Genomic DNA, 22,844 nt, shown 5'->3' with positions numbered 1-22,844 from the left:
CAGACCGGAATCAAGCATCCGAGGACCGGACCGGTTTCGAGGTAACACCTCTCTTCAGCCCGGCTAGCTTGACTCCAAGTGGTGTGGAGTGCCTGGGACCCACGTCTGGGCATCCCCAGCGCACTTAGGGCGGCAATTGCAAAAAACAACAAGTGATGGACTGAATGTGGATCAATGTCACACACTCCCCAGGTCAAAAGATCTGGGCCCAAATCCATCGTTTGTTTGCACTCCACACCACCCTGGGTCAGATAATGGCTTTATGCAAATCAGCTCTGACCCTGTTGCCCCATGGGAACAGTCCAGTCCGAACTACAACAGCCATATCTTTCCCAGACCGGAATCAAGCATCCGAGGACCGGACCGGTTTCAAGGTAACACCTCTCTTCAGCCCGGCTAGCTTGACTCCAAGTGGTGTGGAGTGCCTGGGACCCACGTCTGGGCATCCCCAGCGCACTTAGGGCGGCAATTGCAAAAAACAACAAGTGATGGACTGAATGTGGATCAATGTCACACACTCCCCCAGTCAAAAGATCTGGGCCCAAATCCATCGTTTTTTTGCACTCCACACCACCCTGGGTCAGATAATGGCTTTATGCAAATCAGCTCTGACCCTGTTGCCCCATGGGAACAGTCCAGTCCGAACTACAACAGCCATATCTTTCCCAGACCGGAATCAAGCATCCGAGGACCGGACCGGTTTCGAGGTAACACCTCTCTTCAGCCCGGCTAGCTTGACTCCAAGTGGTGTGGAGTGCCTGGGACCCACGTCTGGGCATCCCCAGCGCACTTAGGGCGGCAATTGCAAAAAACAACAAGTGATGGACTGAATGTGGATCAATGTCACACACTCCCCCAGTCAAAAGATCTGGGCCCAAATCCATCGTTTTTTTGCACTCCACACCACCCTGGGTCAGATAATGGCTTTATGCAAATCAGCTCTGACCCTGTTGCCCCATGGGAACAGTCCAGTCCGAACTACAACAGCCATATCTTTCCCAGACCGGAATCAAGCATCCGAGGACCGGACCGGTTTCGAGGTAACACCTCTCTTCAGCCCGGCTAGCTTGACTCCAAGTGGTGTGGAGTGCCTGGGACCCACGTCTGGGCATCCCCAGCGCACTTAGGGCGGCAATTGCAAAAAACAACAAGTGATGGACTGAATGTGGATCAATGTCACACACTCCCCCAGTCAAAAGATCTGGGCCCAAATCCATCGTTTTTTTGCACTCCACACCACCCTGGGTCAGATAATGGCTTTATGCAAATCAGCTCTGACCCTGTTGCCCCATGGGAACAGTCCAGTCCGAACTACAACAGCCATATCTTTCCCAGACCGGAATCAAGCATCCGAGGACCGGACCGGTTTCGAGGTAACACCTCTCTTCAGCCCGGCTAGCTTGACTCCAAGTGGTGTGGAGTGCCTGGGACCCACGTCTGGGCATCCCCAGCGCACTTAGGGCGGCAATTGCAAAAAACAACAAGTGATGGACTGAATGTGGATCAATGTCACACACTCCCCCAGTCAAAAGATCTGGGCCCAAATCCATCGTTTTTTTGCACTCCACACCACCCTGGGTCAGATAATGGCTTTATGCAAATCAGCTCTGACCCTGTTGCCCCATGGGAACAGTCCAGTCCGAACTACAACAGCCATATCTTTCCCAGACCGGAATCAAGCATCCGAGGACCGGACCGGTTTCGAGGTAACACCTCTCTTCAGCCCGGCTAGCTTGACTCCAAGTGGTGTGGAGTGCCTGGGACCCACGTCTGGGCATCCCCAGCGCACTTAGGGCGGCAATTGCAAAAAACAACAAGTGATGGACTGAATGTGGATCAATGTCACACACTCCCCCAGTCAAAAGATCTGGGCCCAAATCCATCGTTTTTTTGCACTCCACACCACCCTGGGTCAGATAATGGCTTTATGCAAATCAGCTCTGACCCTGTTGCCCCATGGGAACAGTCCAGTCCGAACTACAACAGCCATATCTTTCCCAGACCGGAATCAAGCATCCGAGGACCGGACCGGTTTCGAGGTAACACCTCTCTTCAGCCCGGCTAGCTTGACTCCAAGTGGTGTGGAGTGCCTGGGACCCACGTCTGGGCATCCCCAGCGCACTTAGGGCGGCAATTGCAAAAAACAACAAGTGATGGACTGAATGTGGATCAATGTCACACACTCCCCCAGTCAAAAGATCTGGGCCCAAATCCATCGTTTTTTTGCACTCCACACCACCCTGGGTCAGATAATGGCTTTATGCAAATCAGCTCTGACCCTGTTGCCCCATGGGAACAGTCCAGTCCGAACTACAACAGCCATATCTTTCCCAGACCGGAATCAAGCATCCGAGGACCGGACCGGTTTCGAGGTAACACCTCTCTTCAGCCCGGCTAGCTTGACTCCAAGTGGTGTGGAGTGCCTGGGACCCACGTCTGGGCATCCCCAGCGCACTTAGGGCGGCAATTGCAAAAAACAACAAGTGATGGACTGAATGTGGATCAATGTCACACACTCCCCCAGTCAAAAGATCTGGGCCCAAATCCATCGTTTTTTTGCACTCCACACCACCCTGGGTCAGATAATGGCTTTATGCAAATCAGCTCTGACCCTGTTGCCCCATGGGAACAGTCCAGTCCGAACTACAACAGCCATATCTTTCCCAGACCGGAATCAAGCATCCGAGGACCGGACCGGTTTCGAGGTAACACCTCTCTTCAGCCCGGCTAGCTTGACTCCAAGTGGTGTGGAGTGCCTGGGACCCACGTCTGGGCATCCCCAGCGCACTTAGGGCGGCAATTGCAAAAAACAACAAGTGATGGACTGAATGTGGATCAATGTCACACACTCCCCCAGTCAAAAGATCTGGGCCCAAATCCATCGTTTTTTTGCACTCCACACCACCCTGGGTCAGATAATGGCTTTATGCAAATCAGCTCTGACCCTGTTGCCCCATGGGAACAGTCCAGTCCGAACTACAACAGCCATATCTTTCCCAGACCGGAATCAAGCATCCGAGGACCGGACCGGTTTCGAGGTAACACCTCTCTTCAGCCCGGCTAGCTTGACTCCAAGTGGTGTGGAGTGCCTGGGACCCACGTCTGGGCATCCCCAGCGCACTTAGGGCGGCAATTGCAAAAAACAACAAGTGATGGACTGAATGTGGATCAATGTCACACACTCCCCCAGTCAAAAGATCTGGGCCCAAATCCATCGTTTTTTTGCACTCCACACCACCCTGGGTCAGATAATGGCTTTATGCAAATCAGCTCTGACCCTGTTGCCCCATGGGAACAGTCCAGTCCGAACTACAACAGCCATATCTTTCCCAGACCGGAATCAAGCATCCGAGGACCGGACCGGTTTCGAGGTAACACCTCTCTTCAGCCCGGCTAGTAATCCCTTCATCCTGACACTTCTGCTCTTTCCCTTCCCACGTCACAATGGAATCCACCATGTTGGGTCTGGCTGTCACTCACCCTTTGAGGAAGGCTTTGGTAGGTTCCGATCGTGACGTCACAGAGGGGCCTTACTATGACATCAGAGATGGGCACTGCTAGGCGGCCATTTTGAGCATCTTCTTGTGGCATTAGGGTGTTTGAAGGGCTCCTCTTCCTGTATGTTCTTAAAGATGGATTTCGTGTGCCGCTCATTGATAATTTCCGCCTCCAAGCACTATGTGTTTTTTCCTGGCTAGGGCCGGGTCTGTAGCTAGCCAGGTACAGACCTCCTCCCAGGGTGGTGGTGGGGGGTGTTTGAGGGTTTAACTCTGCTCTTGAAAAGGAAGAAGTAACATGTGAGCAGCTCGGAGTCCTGCTGGAAATTGCACGGTAATTTTGAAATTGTGGGATTAATGGTTTAATGCCTCTGCTAAATCTGAAAAAGAAGTGTCTGAAGATGTTGTTACCATTTTTTTTTCTAAACTACACTCCCTCGATATCCGGCGGCCCTCATATGTGAGCGTTGTATCTTATGGCCGTAAAACCTGCAGACTCTGGCCAGAATCCGAGCCTATTTTTATTTCTTTAAGGTTGTCCCACATATACTGTTGTATTGTGCTGATGGATAATTCTGATTGGTTAATTGAGACGGGCGCAGTAAACATAATGTTGATGAGCACGTGCTGACTAAGAGGCATCATGATGGACACTGCTGCAGTCCGGCAGACGCTGCTGTTGGACAGTGGCCGCCAGACTGAATAAACCTTGGGAGGGGCACATAATTGAGAGTCCATGGTTTGAGGCTCACTAAGTGACTGTGTTTAGGGTGACCAACTGGCATTGGTGCAAATTCAGGACGGTGTGTGTAAAAATTCAGTACAAAGGGTCAAAATTCAGGACACAAATTCAGGACAGGAGGTCAAAATTCAGGACAAAACTTCAGGACAATAGGTACGTTTTACAGACATCAGAGGTCGCGCAATAGTATATAAGTAAGTCCAGCCATTTCCAAACATATTCAACCATTTGCAAACCTATCCATCATGTATCCTTCCATCTATCATTTCACTCATCCATCCCTTCATCCATCCCCTCATCCATCCTTTCACTCATCCTCCATTATCCATCCATCTATCCTTTCACCCTATCCATCTGTACACTTATCCATCCACTCTTCATCCCATCCATCCATTCACTCATCCATTCAGCCATTTACCCTTTCACCAATCCAGCCATCCTTTCACTTACTAATCCTTCCACCCACCCACTCTTTTAGTCATCCATCCATCCTCCCTTTCTCTCTCCAATGACCCTTTCACTTAGCCATCCTTCCTTCAATCCATCCATCCATCCACCCATCTACTCATCCACTCATGAATCCATCCATTGACCCTATCATTCATCCATCTATCATTTCACTCCTTCACTCCTTCACACATCTATTCATCCTTTTGTCCATCTACCCTCCCTTTCACTCACTCATCCATCCTTACATCCACCCTTTCACTCATATGTCCATTCATTCACCCTTGCACTTATCAATCCATCAATCCATCCATCATTTCACTCATCCACCTACCCACCCATCATCCACCCAACCATCCATCCACCCACCCACCATCCACCCACCCACCCACCATCCACCCACCCACCCACCCACTCATCCATCCTTTCACCTACTCACCATCCAATCCACTGATCCATCCTTTCACCCACCCACCATCCACCCACCCACTCATCCATCCATCCTTTCACCCACCCACTCACCAGCCACCCATCCTTTCACCCACCCACTCTCCATCCATCCATCCTTTCACCCACCCATCATCCATCCATTCATTCATCCGTCCTTCCCCTCATCATCCATCCATCCTTTTCCCTCATCATCCATCCATCCTTTTCCCTCATCATCCATCCATCCTTTTCCCGCATCATCCATCCATCCTTCTACCCACCCACTCATCATCCATCCATCCCCTCATCATCCATCCATCCTTCTACCCACCCACTCATCATCCACCCACCCCCTCATCATCCATCCATCCGTCCTTCCCCTCATCCATCCGTCCTTCCCCTCATCATCCATCCATCCTTTTCCCTCATCATCTATCCATCCTTTTCCCTCATCATCCATTGATCCATCCTTCTACCCACCCACTCATCATCCATCCATCCTTCCCCTCATCATCCACCCACCCCCTCATCATCCATCCATTCCCTCATCATCCATCCATTCCCTCATCATCCATCCTTTCACCCACCCCCTCATCATCCACCCATCCCCTCACCATCCATCCTTTCACCCACCCCATCATCCATCCATCCATCCATCCTTCCCCTCATCATCCATCTATCCATCATTCCCCTCATCACCCATCCATCCTTTCACCCACCCATCCATCCCCTTATCCATCCCCTCATCCATCCTTCCTTCCCCTCATCCGTCCTTCCCCTCATCCATCCATCCTTCCCCTTATCCATCCTTCCTTCCCCTCATCCATCCATCCCCTCATCCATCCATCCCATCCATCCTTCCCCTCATCCATCCATCCTTCCCCTCATCCATCCATCCTTCCCCTCATCCATCCATCCTTCCCCTCATCCATCCATCCATCCTTCCCCTCATCCATCCATCCTTCCCCTCATCCGTCCTCCCCTCATCCATCAATCCTTCCCCTCACCCATCCATCAATCCCATCCATTTATCCTTCCCCTCATCCATCCATCCTTCCCCTCCATCCATCCATCCATCCATCCATCTTTCCCCTCCTCCATCATCCAGCTACCCTTCCACCCATACATCCAGCTATTTACATTTTCTCTCCATCTTCCCCTCACTCATCAATCCATCCATCCTCTCTCATTATCCATGTATTCAATCTTTCATTCATCCATTCACCCTTTCACTAATTCATCCAGCCATTCACCCATCCCTTCACTTACTTACTCGCCCCCCTTTCCATAATAATTTTGAGCTGAGCCCTTTTGAGAAGAGGCCCATCAAGAACTTCACCCTCGCTGCAAGGGCCGTTCCAGGACTGGAACAGAAGCCACCCAGGGCGGAGACAGGATCCACCACAGGGGGGGGACAAGAGCCATCACAGGCGGGGGTGGACAGGAGCCACAACATGGGGGTGACAGGAGCCATCACAGGTGGGGGGTGGACTGGAGCCACCACATGGGGGGGACAGGAGCCATCACTGAGGGGAGGGCAGGAGCCATCACATGAGAGGGAACAGGATCCACCAGGGTGGGCACAGGGGTGGGCATGCAGTATTCTAGTATGATCTTGGGCTCCTCACCCCCTCCTGGACAAGACAACGAGAAGACAGGCTCTCTGTCCAAAATGCCATCCCCCACTGGGATGTACAGTACTTACAGGAGATACTCTAAGAGAACTGATTTAACTGATTGATTGTCCTCCATACTTTGTTAATCAGTGTGGGTGCGATTATGCCATTTCTTTATTGCATTACATTATAGACTGCATGTTTGAAGAACCGAGGTTTGTTCACAATTTAGTGACAGTAATTAAGCTCGGTGAAGAGAAGCACATTCTGCCTCGGTGTAATCAGGGGTGTAATCTGGCCGAGTCTAGGATGTTTGGGGCCCTGGGTAGAAATGGAATGTGTGAGCCCCCCTCTAAATAGCAGAGACATGACGCATTCAGGGCTGTTTGCATGTGAATAGATGCCCCTGCTCCTGAAGCTGCAGCCCCTCCCTCTCAGTCACCTTTGAAGCACCTCTTAACAGGTCATCAAGGGCAGGAGGTGTGAGGGTTGCCACCCCGCTGTGACGCTCCAATGCTGCTGAGTATCTGAGAAGCTTTGGTGCAGCATCAGAGTGAAGAAGGGAGGTGGGTGCAAGCTGTGCCGGCTTTAGGGTGGTTTAACCGGTGCCCTGTTAAAATGACGGACAAATGGCGTCCGTTAAAGAATCCTTCACGGACAACGGACAGACGGACGAAATTACGGACTGTCCCTCTGTGTTTGATGCTCACAAAGTGACTGAAATTCTCAGGCCCGAGGTTAGGTTGGATGATGGAAAGGTGTGACGTTTGACGAGAATGGCTGTAGTGTAACCTCGAATATACTACAGATGGTGCGGGAGACTCAATCGGATGATGATTGCCGCTTTAACTGATGGTGAAAATGATTGCGAAGTAAACGTGCCATTTTAGGCCCTTGTTGAATGAACTAGTGTAATCCATGAAATGTTCGTGTCGCGATAGTTTTACAACACTACAGGTTCCCTATTCCCCCACCACCACCACTCCCCACCCGTCCTGTGATAATGGTGCTCTTTGTGTCGAAGCGGTAACTATATCCGACCATGGCTAAATCGGTATTTCATCTTTCTGAAGCCGATTAGCTGAATATAAATACGGGTTACAAATAACGCGTGGTCTGTACGGATCCACGACACGGAACACCTGCCACACCAAGAGGTATTTAAAGAAGGTCATTTTATAATACTGTGTTATTACCTTGATTACTCAAGCGTTAATGTCTCAAATTCGCTCCCTCCTTTTCGTCTAATGTTTTTAAAGAAATCTTTCATTTTGAAGTCGACACCACGCTCACTTGCTTCGGCCTGCCGCTCGTGGGACAACGCATGTATTTCGTCTGCTCTGTGATCACTACGTTGCAAGTCTCTCTCTATAGTGCTGTGGAAAATCCAGTTTTGCAAATTTTGCAAGATAAACTGCCCGCCTAGGAGGTGCGAGCGTCCCTGTTACTGACCTTATGGCAGCTGTCACGACTCCCGAGGTCGCTGCATTCATTGGTTGACACGTCTCACGGTACACATTGGCAGTACCGTACCACATCATACAGCAATTATTTACAGCCCAATCATCACCACCAGAGGAAGGGACATTTACAGATGGGCCGGGCCGAGCCGGCATTTAAAGTCAAAATACGCATTCCCTCCCGATTTTGACACTAACAACAAGTCTCTTTCTCTCTTTTACCTTCGTCATAAACAGCTCTGTCTCATTTTAAAAAAAAAACGCCTTTAGAAAGTGGACAGGCCGCATGCTTCTCCGAGGCCACAGTCAGTGGGCCCTTAAGCAGCGTGTACACCACCACATCATACATACAGCAATTATTTACAGCCCAATCATCACCACCGGAGGAAGGGACATTTACATGGGCCGGGCAGGGCCGGCATAAAATTACCGATGGTATTTTTTTTTACTTCAAATGCCGCCGGCATTTGAAGTAACAAAAAATACCGTTGGTAATTTAAGCTTAAGCCTTTTTCTAATTAAGATAATAAGATCATTTAAATACCCAGTATCATTCACCTTTGGGCAAGACTCTCAGCCACAGCCAGCCAGGCTCCAGTAAGTCCAAGTCAGTCAGTCGGACGCACACGTGGCGACTCGAGCCCTAGAACAGACAGACTAGAAAACTACACAGTACAGTACATAAAGAAACGTCATGGCGCGCGCACGTCCTGAATGGCCAATCACTGCATGACTTCACATGCTGAAGTCACAGTGATTGGCCATATGCAGTGCAGTGAGGCAGTGTGCCACCACCCACGGGCGGCATCCAATAATGGATTGCCTGCCCTTCTGCGTGGTGGGACCAGCCAATCCTGGCGCTGGGGGGGCACACTAACTACTCACCCTGGATGCCTTCGAAACCCCGGGGCTGCTGCGGCCCGGATAAAGCAGCACCCCCTCGGTCCCTCATACTGTCAGGTTAGCAGCGTGCATGCTCGGGCTAGGAGCAAGCCTGCCATCCTCATGCGCAGTACTGCTGCTGCTGGCCTGCTGCAGACTGTAATTCAAGCCGCAGCAGACCAGCCAGCCCCACCCCCTGCCCCTGCGCACTCTCCAGATTCAATCGGGTGTGTCCCAGATTGAAGCGCTGCGCTGCGGCGCTTATAATATTGTGTCATTTATTTGCAGGCAATTCACAAAAATATTTTAGGTGCGTCCAGGCTTAGTGGGGCTACGCCCCCACGCCCCAATGGACGCACCGCTGCTGTTCCCGTCTGTATTTATTCATATTTACTTTTTGCTAATTATTTCTGTATTTATCCATATTTATTTTTGGTTTTGTGGAAAATTAAGCTGAAATTAGTATATTTCCACATTTATTTAACCAATAAATATGCACTGATGCTTGAATGTGTCTGCTAGGTTTCAGTGCTGTGAACACCCACAGAAGATAAATCAGTGCACTTATATGAAGATATGCAAATTTCACTATCAACCTTGTGCATATCTACTGCTGTTAAAGCCTCTTTACTAATATTGCTTTCTTTTTTAACTCCCTTATCTATCAATCCACACATCTATTGGCCTGGCATTCATGGCAGACAGTATTTAGTATTACTCAAAAAGTAACCCAATTTTCGTTTTTATCCACATTTTAAAATAAATACAGACAAGAAAATGAATGTTTTCTGTCTGTATTTATTTGTAAAAATCTGTAAAAACGGAAAACAGGTAGCCTAACTCATAATCAGGGCCTATGTGGAGCTAAGTGGATCTGATATTAGGACACCGCCCCTATGCCGATCCTCACTTACATACGATAGACATGCTGGCCGAAATTATATTTTATCTCTTCAACTCCTCTCCTACTTGAATCCCCATGAGTCTCATCTCAGCTAGAAAACAAAACTGAAAGCAAAGCAAAAACTCATGTCATACTGATGCTCCCCGGTTGTACCCTTCATGCATCACAGCCCTGCAGCACCTCCAGCACTTGAGACCCTTCTTCAGAAGCTGAGGGTTGGGGTGGTATTCATAGGAGGGGACTCTTTCTGCCCCCACTAGGTCTCCTCTCCATGTGTCGGTGGCGCCTCCCTGTGCTTGGAAGAATAGGAAGCACTCAGACAGAGGAGCATCTGGAGCACTAATGGGGCAGTAGCTCCGACATGGGGCAGCTCCAGGATAGGGGTAAAAATAGCTGGTCCATGCACTGCATGTCAGTTATTTCTACTCTCTGCAGTCTCTAGCCTGTCTTATCTAATCGGCACTAGTTCTTCATACCGTCTGTGGTACATGCCTGTTTACTTCATGCACACCATGTTTTTGTCTACTGTCTCTTTCCCCCATGTTTTTCTGTTCTCTGTCTTCTCTCTACCCATATCCACTTCGATCCCTGCAACCTTTTCTCTCTCTTTTCTTGTGCTCTTAGACCATGTCATTCTGTTTCACCACGTCTCCTTGGTCCTGCCCATTCTGATATTGACCTCTCTTCCATCTCTGCCCACTGGTCTAATTGCCCCTTACAATATGCCTGTGTGCTCTTTGTCCACTCTTCCGCATTATTTCCTGTCTATTATCTTTCTCACAAGCCCTCTCTCTGCACCATGGTCGCTCTGCGCCAGACACTTTCCAGGACCTTCGCTTTCTGCCATTGCTTGTGTGATCCTTACGATTTGCTATTTCTGGCACCTGTACTTGCTTCCCTTCCTAGTATGCAGTCAGCCAGTTGTTCCTTTTTCCTCTGTCCTCCGCACCCCTATGCTATTTTTGCTATTTTACATATCACTAATAGCTGTGCTCCCAACAATCGATCGTCCATGCGCCATTACTCTGCTCTCCTCTAGGCTTGCTGGTTTCATAGGCAGTGCTTAATTTGAGCCGGTGGTTGCTTTTGGGTTGCCGGTGGGTACACCCATTCCCCCTCCCCAATCATTAACAGGCACTTGTTTTCCTCATCTGGCGTTTCCCGAGAACAGGATGAGAAGAAATGAACAACGGGGAAAGAAAGAGGAAGAAAACATGGGGAAACTTTCATACAGAGAAAGCAGGAACCTGTCTGAGTGAGATAAAGGGGCATGAAGTGTCTGGCAGTGGATTAAAGATGCCTGGGTGGATTCAGCACCACGCAGTTTTGATATTTGGCGCACTGATATTTAATAGCACCAGCCACTGGCTTCTGAGCTGCGCTTTGCACACAAGCACTGTCCATATTCTTCACATAGCTATGACTGACAATTCACTGAAACAAACAATGGTTAAAGTAATAGTATAGTTAGGTCTTGTAATAATATAAAAACTAATGATTACAAAACCCTGAAATTCACTAGTTATATTTTTCTGATCTAAATATAACTTGCGCCCACCACAAACTGCCTCGTACCTCTCATAGTACATCACTCATGACATATTAACTGACATAATTAATTACATCACTCTTTGCAACTTAGCATTTAAATAGATGAGCATAAATACTTTGTCCTACTTGCAGTGCATTGTCATTTATAGTGCCATTCAAAATGCATGAAAGTGTCACGTATAAACCCATGAAATCCCGGCAGTGTCACACATAAAGCAGCATCAATTAGTGGCCACCTTATGTATTCAATGTGCATGTAACTGTATTAATCTGTTTGTCTTTTATTATTTAATCATAGTATGTGACTATATATGTATTAACTTTAATGAGAGATTCCTGTATAATTAGCTCAATTATCATACATGTTTTCACCATGAAAGAAAATGCATGCCTCTCTTATTTTGTATTTGATATATTCACTTATACTAACAGGATTTGTCTAGAACCTGCTCTAAATCTAATTTTGGCCTATCTTGTAAATAGGCCAGAGATTGCACACATTATATTTTCATAAAATATTTTTGCAAGTGTTTAATTTTTCTCTACTCTGCAGGTGTCATAGTAATGTGCTTGTTAAGTTAGAATAGACATTGTTCAGTTTGTTAGACTGGGGGGATTTCGCTTTTAATTAGAAGTCGGACATGGAGACAGATGGCGGGAGTGACCATCCTGTACCATGCAAACCAGACTGATGTTACATCCAAGGACATCCAGATGATTGTTCCTTTGTTGAAATCTGGAAAAACTAGGGAGTACATCTCCTTCACTAGAATATGATTTTTTGATTGGCTCGCTTGTTGGAAGCTGATTTATATAATCTTTCTAGAATCTTCTGTCAAGTTGTAATTATGTAATCTTTTGAACAGCAGATCAGGCCCTCTCCTTTTGCTGAGAGAAGAGCTCAGTCTGACTCTTCTGATTTACCTTCCCCACAGTGCTAAGCTCCGTGCTGAAATACTCAGTTTTTTTACTTTGAACCTTACACTTGGTACATCTGATGCTGACACCTTCCTCATAGAATTTCCCCTTAACACTTTCAATACTCTATGTAGAATAGAGAAGTTATTTTATGGAACCTGTTTGGGTGTTGTATGTGACACTATTTTGCATCTTCTTTCTTATAGTGTATACATTAAACTGCATGATCATTTAAACATGTAGGCTCAATTGATATGTTTCCTTCAATACTGCTCAATGCGTCTAATCTGAAATACATTGTTAATAAAACCCTTAAAGTTTAGACACCATCTTCTATTTTATTCCTGTGGAGCTATATTGGTTTCAATGTATTCAGAATGTATTGCTGTTGATAGCTCCTTTTTCACATTCAAAGTCGACAATCAAATGTCCTTATCAGTAGCTCCTGGTGTCTGGGACGAGTGCCGGCGCGGGGTGGGGGGGGTGTTCTGGGAGGGGTGAGGTGGGGCATGGGGGTCGCGTAGCCTGCCATGTTGGGCTCCTCTGCTCCTCTTCTTCAGGCACAGGCTCTGCATGTAGCACTAGGCTTTTTGTGAAACATGAAATTGTGTAATTTTTTTACAGGCAAATATACTTTCTTTGCATCAAGCTTTCTGAATGTTTGCTTTATTTTTATGGACTACACACAAGCACAAAATGGGTTCACATATTACAACATTGTGCATAGGTGGTGAAATGTATGCGGTAAGAAGAAACATTTCTGAACATAAAAATATGGTGTTCCAACACAATTGGAGTGCCCCACATTTTTCATTCTTTCATTCATAAGTGTGACCTATACATGGAATATGTTGATATCACTGGTACTAAATTGCTCAAAAATGTGCAAATTGATTATATTAGCAATTGAGAATGTTATTGAACTCTCAAAGTGGTTAGATCGCTGCCACGTGATGTTAATGAAGAAAATACTTGATGTGCTTCACCGCAGATACTCAGCATATGGGCTGAACATGTTAAGGAAGAGGGAAAACTAGTCTTTATGCACAAATGTTGAGAGTTCGAAGTTCATACTGAATGGGAGAGGCAGACAGTATCCTGCAAACACTCCATGGACATCAAATGATTCTGAGTAATACCTCTGCAATCTAATAATCTAATCTGTAACTCGAGTCAACCAGAGGGTGATCAAATTTGCGCTCTGAAAACTGGACAAAAAATAAACATGTTGTGTTACATTTCATGTTACCTATGAATGAAATAATCACATTTGGCAACATGGAAGCATTGACACTGTTTCTACAATTGAAAAACCCAACAAAAAATGTATAAGAAGAACATGTGGATGGGGGAAATCATTTTTAATAGTCATTTGTTTTATTTCTAGAAGAACGTAGCAAACATGTTTTTGATTGAGTTAAACATCCCAGTATTTAAAAAGTATCCAAGTAGTTATCTTCAGCTAGATTTAAGAACATCTTCATCTAAGGAAGGAGGCAGAATAACTATTGCATAAGCAGTAGAAGGAATCTAATTGATATTATCTGAAGCACACAAGTTCGTGTCAAATAAAAGGGAAATAGATAACATTCAATTAGTGGCCGAAAGGGCAAATGCATGATTATTTGAGTGAGCAGTACAAATGTATTTCAGTGCCAGCTCAAACAGATTGGGACTAGAGAATGTTGGTAAAGGATACCCTGGGCAGACCATGCAGGTGTTGCAGTATGAGAGTGAGTGGCATGAGCCTGTCAGTGGTGCACGGTGCCGGTAGAGAAAGTGGAATTACAGATCAGAACTAAGAATAGGGACACTTTTTGGCATGGGCAAGCTGGGCCTAGGCCCAGACACCAATCTTCAGAGCGGTGCATGGAGCTGTCTACATCAAGGTCCTGCCAAAGATTTAATCAGAACACATGATATCTTATGTAGGAAATCAGATTGCTAATCAGTGGGGCTAAGTTCTCACAAGGTCCATACAATGTGAACACTAAAATGTAAACCTATTTATCTGAAAAAACCTTGACTCATGTTTGGTGACTTGGCTCATTCAGCAATGCTTTCTAACAAGAAATATATGTGCTACAAGACAACAATAAAGATAAGAAAAAAGAATGTAAAAGGTTCCACAAAGTTAGTTAGAAAGAGAAAAGACCAATGAGTATAGTGGCACACAAATGAAAACAATCAGATGTAATCCAAAGAATGGGTCCATGGCACCATCTGCATCCAACGTAGATATGGCTATGCCTGGGAGGAAGCTGGAAATTCAGTTAAGTCAAATGGCATTTATTTACTTATTTCTATATTCATTTGTTTAGGATTTTTTCTGCTTCAGCTTTGGGCCTAGAATCTTGGATGTTTCAGTGTTTGGGGTCAGGATGTTTATGTTTATGGAATGTATAGAGCACACGTATACCAACGGTCTCATGGCGCTATGGGGAGAGGGGAGATGTCCTCCAGGACTCTAACAATAGGCTTGGGTGAATAACCATGTTTTTAGTTTTTTCCTAAAACTGGTGTATGCTGAGATTAATCTGATTTTGATTGGTAGGGAATTCCAGAGTGTGGGGCCTAGTACCGAAAAGCGCGAGCCACCCGTTCTCTTTTGTTTAAATCTAGGAGTCGTCAACATGTTCATTGTGGCCGATCTAAGATTCCATTTAGGCAAGTATCTTGAGATCTTAGTAGAAATAAACTTGAGACCTGTATCACGTAGTGCGTTAAAGACTGTGCAACTGGTCTTGAACATAGATCGCTGTATCACAGGAAGCCAATGAAGCTGCTTCATCAGCGGTTAAGTGTGGAAGTGTCTCGGTTGCTGAAAGACCAGCCTGGCCACTAGATTTTTGATAAGCTGTAACCTATGAGTTTGGTTAGCAGGGAGTCCTAGGTAAATGGAATTGGCATAACCCAACCGGGACATTATTAGGGCAAGCAAAATAGCTATGCTAGCCTCCCTGGAGAAAAATGTCTTGATTTTCTTGAAGGTCCTCAGTTGATACATGCATGCGGATGAAACCAGGCTGATCTGTTCCTGCATGGAAAGATTAGCATTTATCTTGATTCCCAGACTGTTAACTGACTTTTTGGGTATGGGAGGGGTACCCATTGCAGCTGGCCAGTGTGCTGGTGTCCACTGTTCTATTCTGTTATTAGAGATAATTATCTCTGTTTTACCAGAGTTTAATTTGGTATAATTATAAGTCATCCAATCCTTGATGAAAAGCATAGTATGTTGAAATAAGCCCTCGGAGTCCTTTGTATCATCAAGCGGGAATATCAACTGCATGTCGTCTGCATAATTATATACCTTCACTCCTTTTTCTTGAAGAGCATGAATCAGAGGACAGATATATATATTAAACAGATGGGGCGAAAGAGAGGACCCCTGAGGTACCCCACATGTGGTGTTAACCCGATAGGAATTGAAGGGTGCCAGTCTAACGGACTGGGAGCATTCCCTTGAGAAAGAAAGCATCCAATCCAGAGTTGTGCCCCTCAGACCTGCCGCTGCCATCCTATCCGCTAAGATGGAATGATCCACGGTATCGAAGGCAGCGGAAAGGTCTCAGAGTACCAGGGCCTGTGTACACCCCGTGTCTGCTCCTTCCTTCAGGAAATCCATAACACTTAAAATAACTGATTCTGTAGAGTGCAATGGTCTAAAACCTGCCTGATGGGAGTTCAGGAAATTAGATTCTTCGACGAAGGCACATAGGAGTTTGGCCACATGTGCCTCCAGCAATTTGGCCAGGTATGGAAGGAGCGGGATAGGCCTATAGTTGCTCAGGATGCTAGGTTCTACTCCCGCTTTTTTTTGTAATGACACTAACACTGCCTCTTTGAAGGCGAGTGGGACTACCTCTTGCTCCAGAGAGGTATTTAAAAGAGAGAGAAAGGTAGCTGGGAAATTAGAGAGCAGTTCTTTTTGTATCCTTGCAGGACTGTGGTCATTGGGGGAACCAGACTGAACTGGGGTGATCTTTTGGAAGCTGGACATTGTAGTTGGATTTTCATATGGCTTACGAGATTTCCATTCCAAATGACTGGTGGAAATAGAGTTCTGGATGGCCTTGATTTTTTCAACGAAGAAGGTGTTCAGCTCATCACACAAGGCCTGAGAGGGCGTGATGGCCAAGGTAAATTTGGTCAGGACTAGAAAGCTCTCTAACAATTTTAAAAATGTCTCTAGATTTGTGGCTAGAGCTGAGCACCCAAGTAGAATAGAAGGCCTTTTTTGCCTCTACTATGGCAGCCTTCTATTCAGTGAGTGCTTTTTCATAGCTTTTCCTTTCTGTCGGAGTGTAACTTCTCTGTCATTTACGTTCTGCTTGGCGCATTTTAGGTTTTATACGTTTTAACTCCTCTGTAAACCACTTGGAGTTTTCCTGCCGCCTCAGGGACCTTCCTTTCCTCTGTAGGGGGGCATGCGCCTTGCATACTTGAAATTGCCAGTTAGAGATGGCTCGCTCAATCTCCTTAAGATTGGTTGTAATAGCCGGAAGAGTAGAGTGCAACATATTAAAAAACTCCGGTAGGCTAGTCCGGTTGCAGTTCATGGTCATTGGTTTCATGTTGCTCTGTGGTTTAACTTTGGATAACCCATTCATTGAAAAGTAAATGAGATGATGATCCAACCAAGTACAAGGCTGTACCCGTAAGTCGAGGACCAAGAGATTAGGGGTCCATAATTGGTCCAATGCATGACCTTTAATATCGGTGGGTTGTGTTATATGTCCTTCTAGATTCAAATTAATTAGTAGGTCAGTGAGCTCTTTAGAACCCTGACTCTCCCCTTCTTCAGATGGCCAGCAGTTCAAGTCACCGATTAGCACTATTTTGGCAAAGTCTATGGTGAGTGGAGTCAGGTAGTTAGCTAATACAGTGACAAACCCTCCCATGGCAATAGGGGGTCTGTATTATAGTATGCACACTGAGGTAAGATTGGGATATATGGGTTTTATTGTGAGACTATCTACTGAACTCATTTCGAAGGAGGTTATGGAAGTGGCTGACAGTTCTTTCTTAATAACAGCGGCCACCCCTCCTCCTCTTTTTCCCAGAGGTTTATTGGCCTGCATCAAGTAATAGGTGCCTGGGAGGGCCGCTAGAATGTCAGGCATGGATTCCATGGTCAGCCATGTTCCTGTGATCAAAGGAATGTCAGGGGCAACAGTATCCAACTGGTGCTTGACCATAGAACGTGTGTTTAAATAAACTACCTTAAGCTCTTCAAGGACAGGGGTCTTTATTTTAATGGCAGTCGGTTTGAGCTGAGTAGGATGCGGGGTTTCCCGATGCAATAAAGGGCAAAGGTACAAACAGCTCAGGGTTTAATAATCCATGATGTTCAAGTATATGTTTGAGATTAGGCTCAATCCCATATCGGCCTCAGGAGTCAATGAGCGTAATTCCAGTGAGGTATATTTGATAAAATGAGCATAGTGACTGGCGCTTTGCCCCTGCCGGCCGTGGACGGGTGTAGACGGGCTTGTCTTTGGTGCCCTTCCGGCGCGCCAGCAGCTCGTCCGCTGCGCACCCACTTTTCCATCTGATTAAATAGCGACCATGACGGTAATCACTGGCCCGCTACCCTGATGTTGGTCCCTCCTCCCGGAACCGGAAGAGGGAGTATAAGCCAAGTCAGGCAGTCCCCAAACAAAGATGTCTGCCCCCCTCTACATCAAGCGAACACAGAGTTCGCGGCGGACGGAGGGGGCAGCACTGCAAGACCCCCCCACCAGGTAAATACTGTAGGAACAGCTAGGTGCAGAAATGCAATTACGGCAATAAAATTCCAATAAAAAAATGCAGAATACTTTAAAATTCAGCAGTAGTGCTAACGTACATGGGAAGCCCACCTAGTACATGAGAGCCAGAAGTGCGCCCTCTCCAGGATGGGGCTAATGCATCTCCCACAGATTGTGGTGCAGAACTACCAAGGCTACAAATCTCTCTATGGAGTGAATCAATCTAGAAATTTCGCAAGGAAAAAAAAGATATCTACTTGTGAGGACCGCACTGAGAGTAGGACTGCAATTCATGCATTTCCCCTTCCCAGTATTGCAATAGTTTGTTCCATTTCCTACTGAAGGTGCCTGCTTTGAGGCAAGCACATTCCCATTTTCAATGCACCTCATATTCCACCGTGGTGGGTAATTGTGCAGCTGTGCTAAGATGTTCCAGTCTTCTAATTCAACTAATGGTCTGCTCAGTTACTCCTCTGAAGTGCCAAGGACACTCTCTTCCCATGATTCCATCTACTCCTGGCCTCCAGTGGGGACTGGCCCAGCCCAACAATGTGAAAAGAGATGGTGTTGCAAAAGCTATTCGGAAGTATATGTGACCTTAAGACCCTTAGGCTAAACCTCTGCCTCACCATGACCTTTGAGTAGTTTCCATTTTATCACCTGAATAGAAGTAGGTGCTAGATGAGAAGAATTCCAGCTGGAGACACGGAAACCTCTTGCTCCCCACACATCTGTGCATAAGCTGAATACATTTTATATTCTCAAACTAATAGGAGAAAAATAGATAGAAATATGTCAATCTTGCCAATGGAACTCATCTGCAGATTTGAATTTAGTAGCAAATTCCTGTCAAAAGTCACTAATTTAAACTTGTTGTCCATAATGCAGTTTGGCAATATGCTCTGTAGTCCGACCACACACAGCATGTACTTTTAAAGGTACATGTTTAATTTAAAAGTGCATGCCATACTCCACTTGAACATCCATGCAGAAACCCTGTTAACGGGAAACGATTTACAAGATTGACAGAGATGGCACTATAGAGTAAAGCAGTTGACCTTTTAAGTAGAACAAATGCAACTCAGGGCTGATAATGCCTCTAGCGACTGAAGTGTTCAAAATCACTAGAGTTATGTGAAAAAAACAATTAGGACATAGAACTTGCATCTTTCGTCTTGTGATGAAAAAGAGGAGGGAATCAATTTTCCGAGGTGCTGAGCTAAGAAAACAAAGTAGAAAGAAGATAAAAATAGAAATACTAGAGTAACCAACTAAAAGTTGCCCTAGAGTCGTCCTACAATGATTTTTGAGCTCATCTCACTGAGGTATCCCACGAATGTGCGTTCAGTTTCACATATCTCAATGCTTTCACCATGCCATTCTTATATCTATTTTTCGAAATTGCCACTTTGTCTGTCTAAAATCAAACATTTTTCTACGCCTGCAGCACAATTGTGGCCTGCAGGTTTTATTAAAATACCCCTTTGTTTGTGAGGTTTTCAGTGACACTTGTTTGCTCTTTTATGGGGATGATGTATGTTTTCCTGAGCGAACGCAAACATTGTAAAGTAATATTTTTTCAAAGTGTGTAACAACTTAATTGCTTTTACATTTCAGGGAAAATAGACTGCTTTCACTTGAGCGGCAAGCAACTGACAGTCAAGGTTTTACACTGCTGCAGATAGTCCATGCAACCCGTGTATTTTCAGGTGCAAGTCAGCTTCACAGCAAAGTCTTAGACAACATGTATTGCGTACAATCCCAGCAGCTGCATATGGTTATGTTAATTGATATTAACACATAATAATATTATTACTTACCCTGATGAAATACCTCATAACGGTTTACAAACTGAAATGTTTACTTTGATACATAAATATCAAGAAAACCAAAATAGTGGTTATTTAGGTGAAATAAACTAGTCATTGTGGTATACCTCTTCTCCCATTCTATCTTTTAAATCGAAGTTAAATAGTACAGTAAAATGAAGAAAAAAAATACAATTGCTCGTTGCTGGTTTCATTTTGTGATTTTTACAATCACTGGAAAAATGTGATGTAGCCACAGCTTTCCCATAGATATTGGCCTCTGAACTATGATGTCAGGTTTAATTGAATTCCATTTTGGAAGATTATACCATTAGTAGTTTTGGTACGAGTTGCATAACTATTTAATATATACATATTTTAATTTAATATGCAGTGATGTCTAGCTGTGAGCTCCCATAACACCTGTGTAAGAAGCTGTATCTCCCAGCTCCTGACCAGTGAAGTGAAAACTCCTTAAGTGAGGATTTCACACAGTGCGGTATATTTTGTCTGTATAATTTCCTGTTTCATGCTGATGAGCCAGAACTATAAGTGCGAAACGAAATCTGGATATTCAAGCTAGAAGGTTCAGACTGCTCTCTTACACATTATGTTTTCTCTGAAACCAAATAAAAAGAGCATGTCAAATACCAAATACACGCATTCTGGGAATATATGGGATATTGATGGATAGAGAATCATCAAATGCCACTGTACAATGAAGTGTGCAAAAGTCACTGTTAAAGTGACGTTATGGCTGAATTCCAAACGCTAAAAACCCTGACATTTGCCATTTACGCTATTCTTACACTGAAATTCGCTAGTTATGTAGGCTGAGCGAATAATAACTTGCTCCCTAAACATGACCTGCTCATGACCTCATACATGACATTTTTTAGATGATCACAAATGACATCATTGATGCTAACCCAGATGGTGTCATGCATGAAATAACCTTTGACGTGACAAATGACAACACTGATGTTCTCCTTTTTCTCATCAGCTGTTTTATTTTCACGACAGTTTTTATCACGTGCCGAAACTACTGACAAGATTTACACTGGATACGTAAGTTGTGTTAGCAAGCGTATGATGATGGCTGTATGTAGTATGATAGTTTTTGTGTAAACGTATAATCAGAACTGGTGTGATAGAGTGGGTGTGTGAGTATGTGATGGTGGTTGTGTGGGTGTTTGTGTCTGAATGAGGGTGTAGATTCTGTTTGTTGTGAGAAAGAGAATGATCAGTGTGGAAGATTGAAAGTCCATTGCAATGAATAAATTCACTTGTATGTGTTAGGTCCAGTTAAAGGTTTCAGCAATTTAAACCTGAGCTCCACCCCTCGTAGCTATGGCACAGAACAGCCAGCCGTAACTTAAGAAAATTGTGTGGAAGTACCAAAACAGTTAAAAATCAAAACACCAAAAAAATCCCATTCCAATTTTTTAAAATATAGAAATTATTGAAAATGTAATGAGCAAAATGACACAAAAAAATAAGAATCCAATAAGGAAAAGCAGAGATATGTATTCTTGAAGTTTTAAGTGAAAATAGTACCCCAGAGTGCAAATCAATGGTAGACAATAGGGTCTGTTTTGGATTCTTTTTGCCTTTTTTAAGATGGTGTCCTTTTCGAGAGCATTTTCATGATCACGCGCATTTGACACGATCACGTGGTTCTTGCCGCAACATAGTGGGAACTTTGGGACACTGCCGGTACATGTAAACACTCGGTAGGGGAGGGAGTTATTCACCTTTCAAACACTGACTTAGTCTATGAGCTGCAGAGAGAGTGGCAATGAATGCAATGTTTCTGAGCTGTGCTATCTGTGACACATACCATGGCTGTGAGAAATTTGAAGTTAAATATATGCACTTCAAAACGTGTAAGTGCGTAAAAACAGCCTCACAGTGTTGCCATGAATGTGCAAAGCTCACCTTCAAAAAACAACACCAGGTGAATTAGGTGCTGAAGTGCCTTTAAATATGTGAGGAAAACAGACTACATCATACTGTAGGAAAGGCATAACGAAAATTAAATCATGCTTTCAAAGGGTACAGAGCGAAAGAGTGCCTGTACTGGTAGGAGGAGAGTGGAAAAAAAGACGGCGGGGAAAAGTAGATGGAGGTAATCTCCAAATAACAAAAACTGAGAGAGATATGGCAAGAGAATCTCCCATAATACCAGAAAAAGAGCACCCAAGACTTGGAAGTAGAGTAGTACATAGAATACAATTGTAGCTTTTCATAAAATCAGTCACATTTGCCAAAATTACCTCTCATTATGCTGCATTTGAAAACCATATCTGGAGTAATAAGTCTTTGGTAAACTATTTATTCAGTTCCCTCCCTTTTCCCCCCCAGCGCCTTGAGACCCTTTCGAGTAAGTAGTGCGCTCTACAAATTCTTGATTGATTGATTGAATGTGACAGATGTTTTATCTAAATTGCATTAAATACATTTAACATCTTTGCTCACACACAGGATTGGTTCTGCTTCTTGCGAGCAAGATCTGTCTGAGTACCGCTTGTCTCACGATGAGACGGTGCTTATCATGCAATAATTGCTTCTCTCCCCCCCCCCCACCCCTCTCGAAAGAGATCATTAGGGAAGCGGGACCCGATTTCTTAGAGGATTGGGCGCCCGCTTCACTCTTTGCTGCTTTCTTTCACCTGACGTGTGAAACAAGATGTACATGTCAGCCAGGAAGGCGTGCTTTCGGGAAGTGAAACTGAACCTATGTCTCAGAGATCAGTTTCAGAGAGTACTGCCTGAGGCATTTTCTCTCAGAAGAGACAAAGGTGCAGCAGCCAGTTGGAGCGAGTGTGGCAGCACTA

Source organism: Lissotriton helveticus, chromosome 8, assembly GCF_964261635.1.
Source record: "Lissotriton helveticus chromosome 8, aLisHel1.1, whole genome shotgun sequence".
NCBI classification, from domain to species: domain Eukaryota; kingdom Metazoa; phylum Chordata; class Amphibia; order Caudata; family Salamandridae; genus Lissotriton; species Lissotriton helveticus.
Note: the sequence above shows the minus strand (reverse complement) of the source record.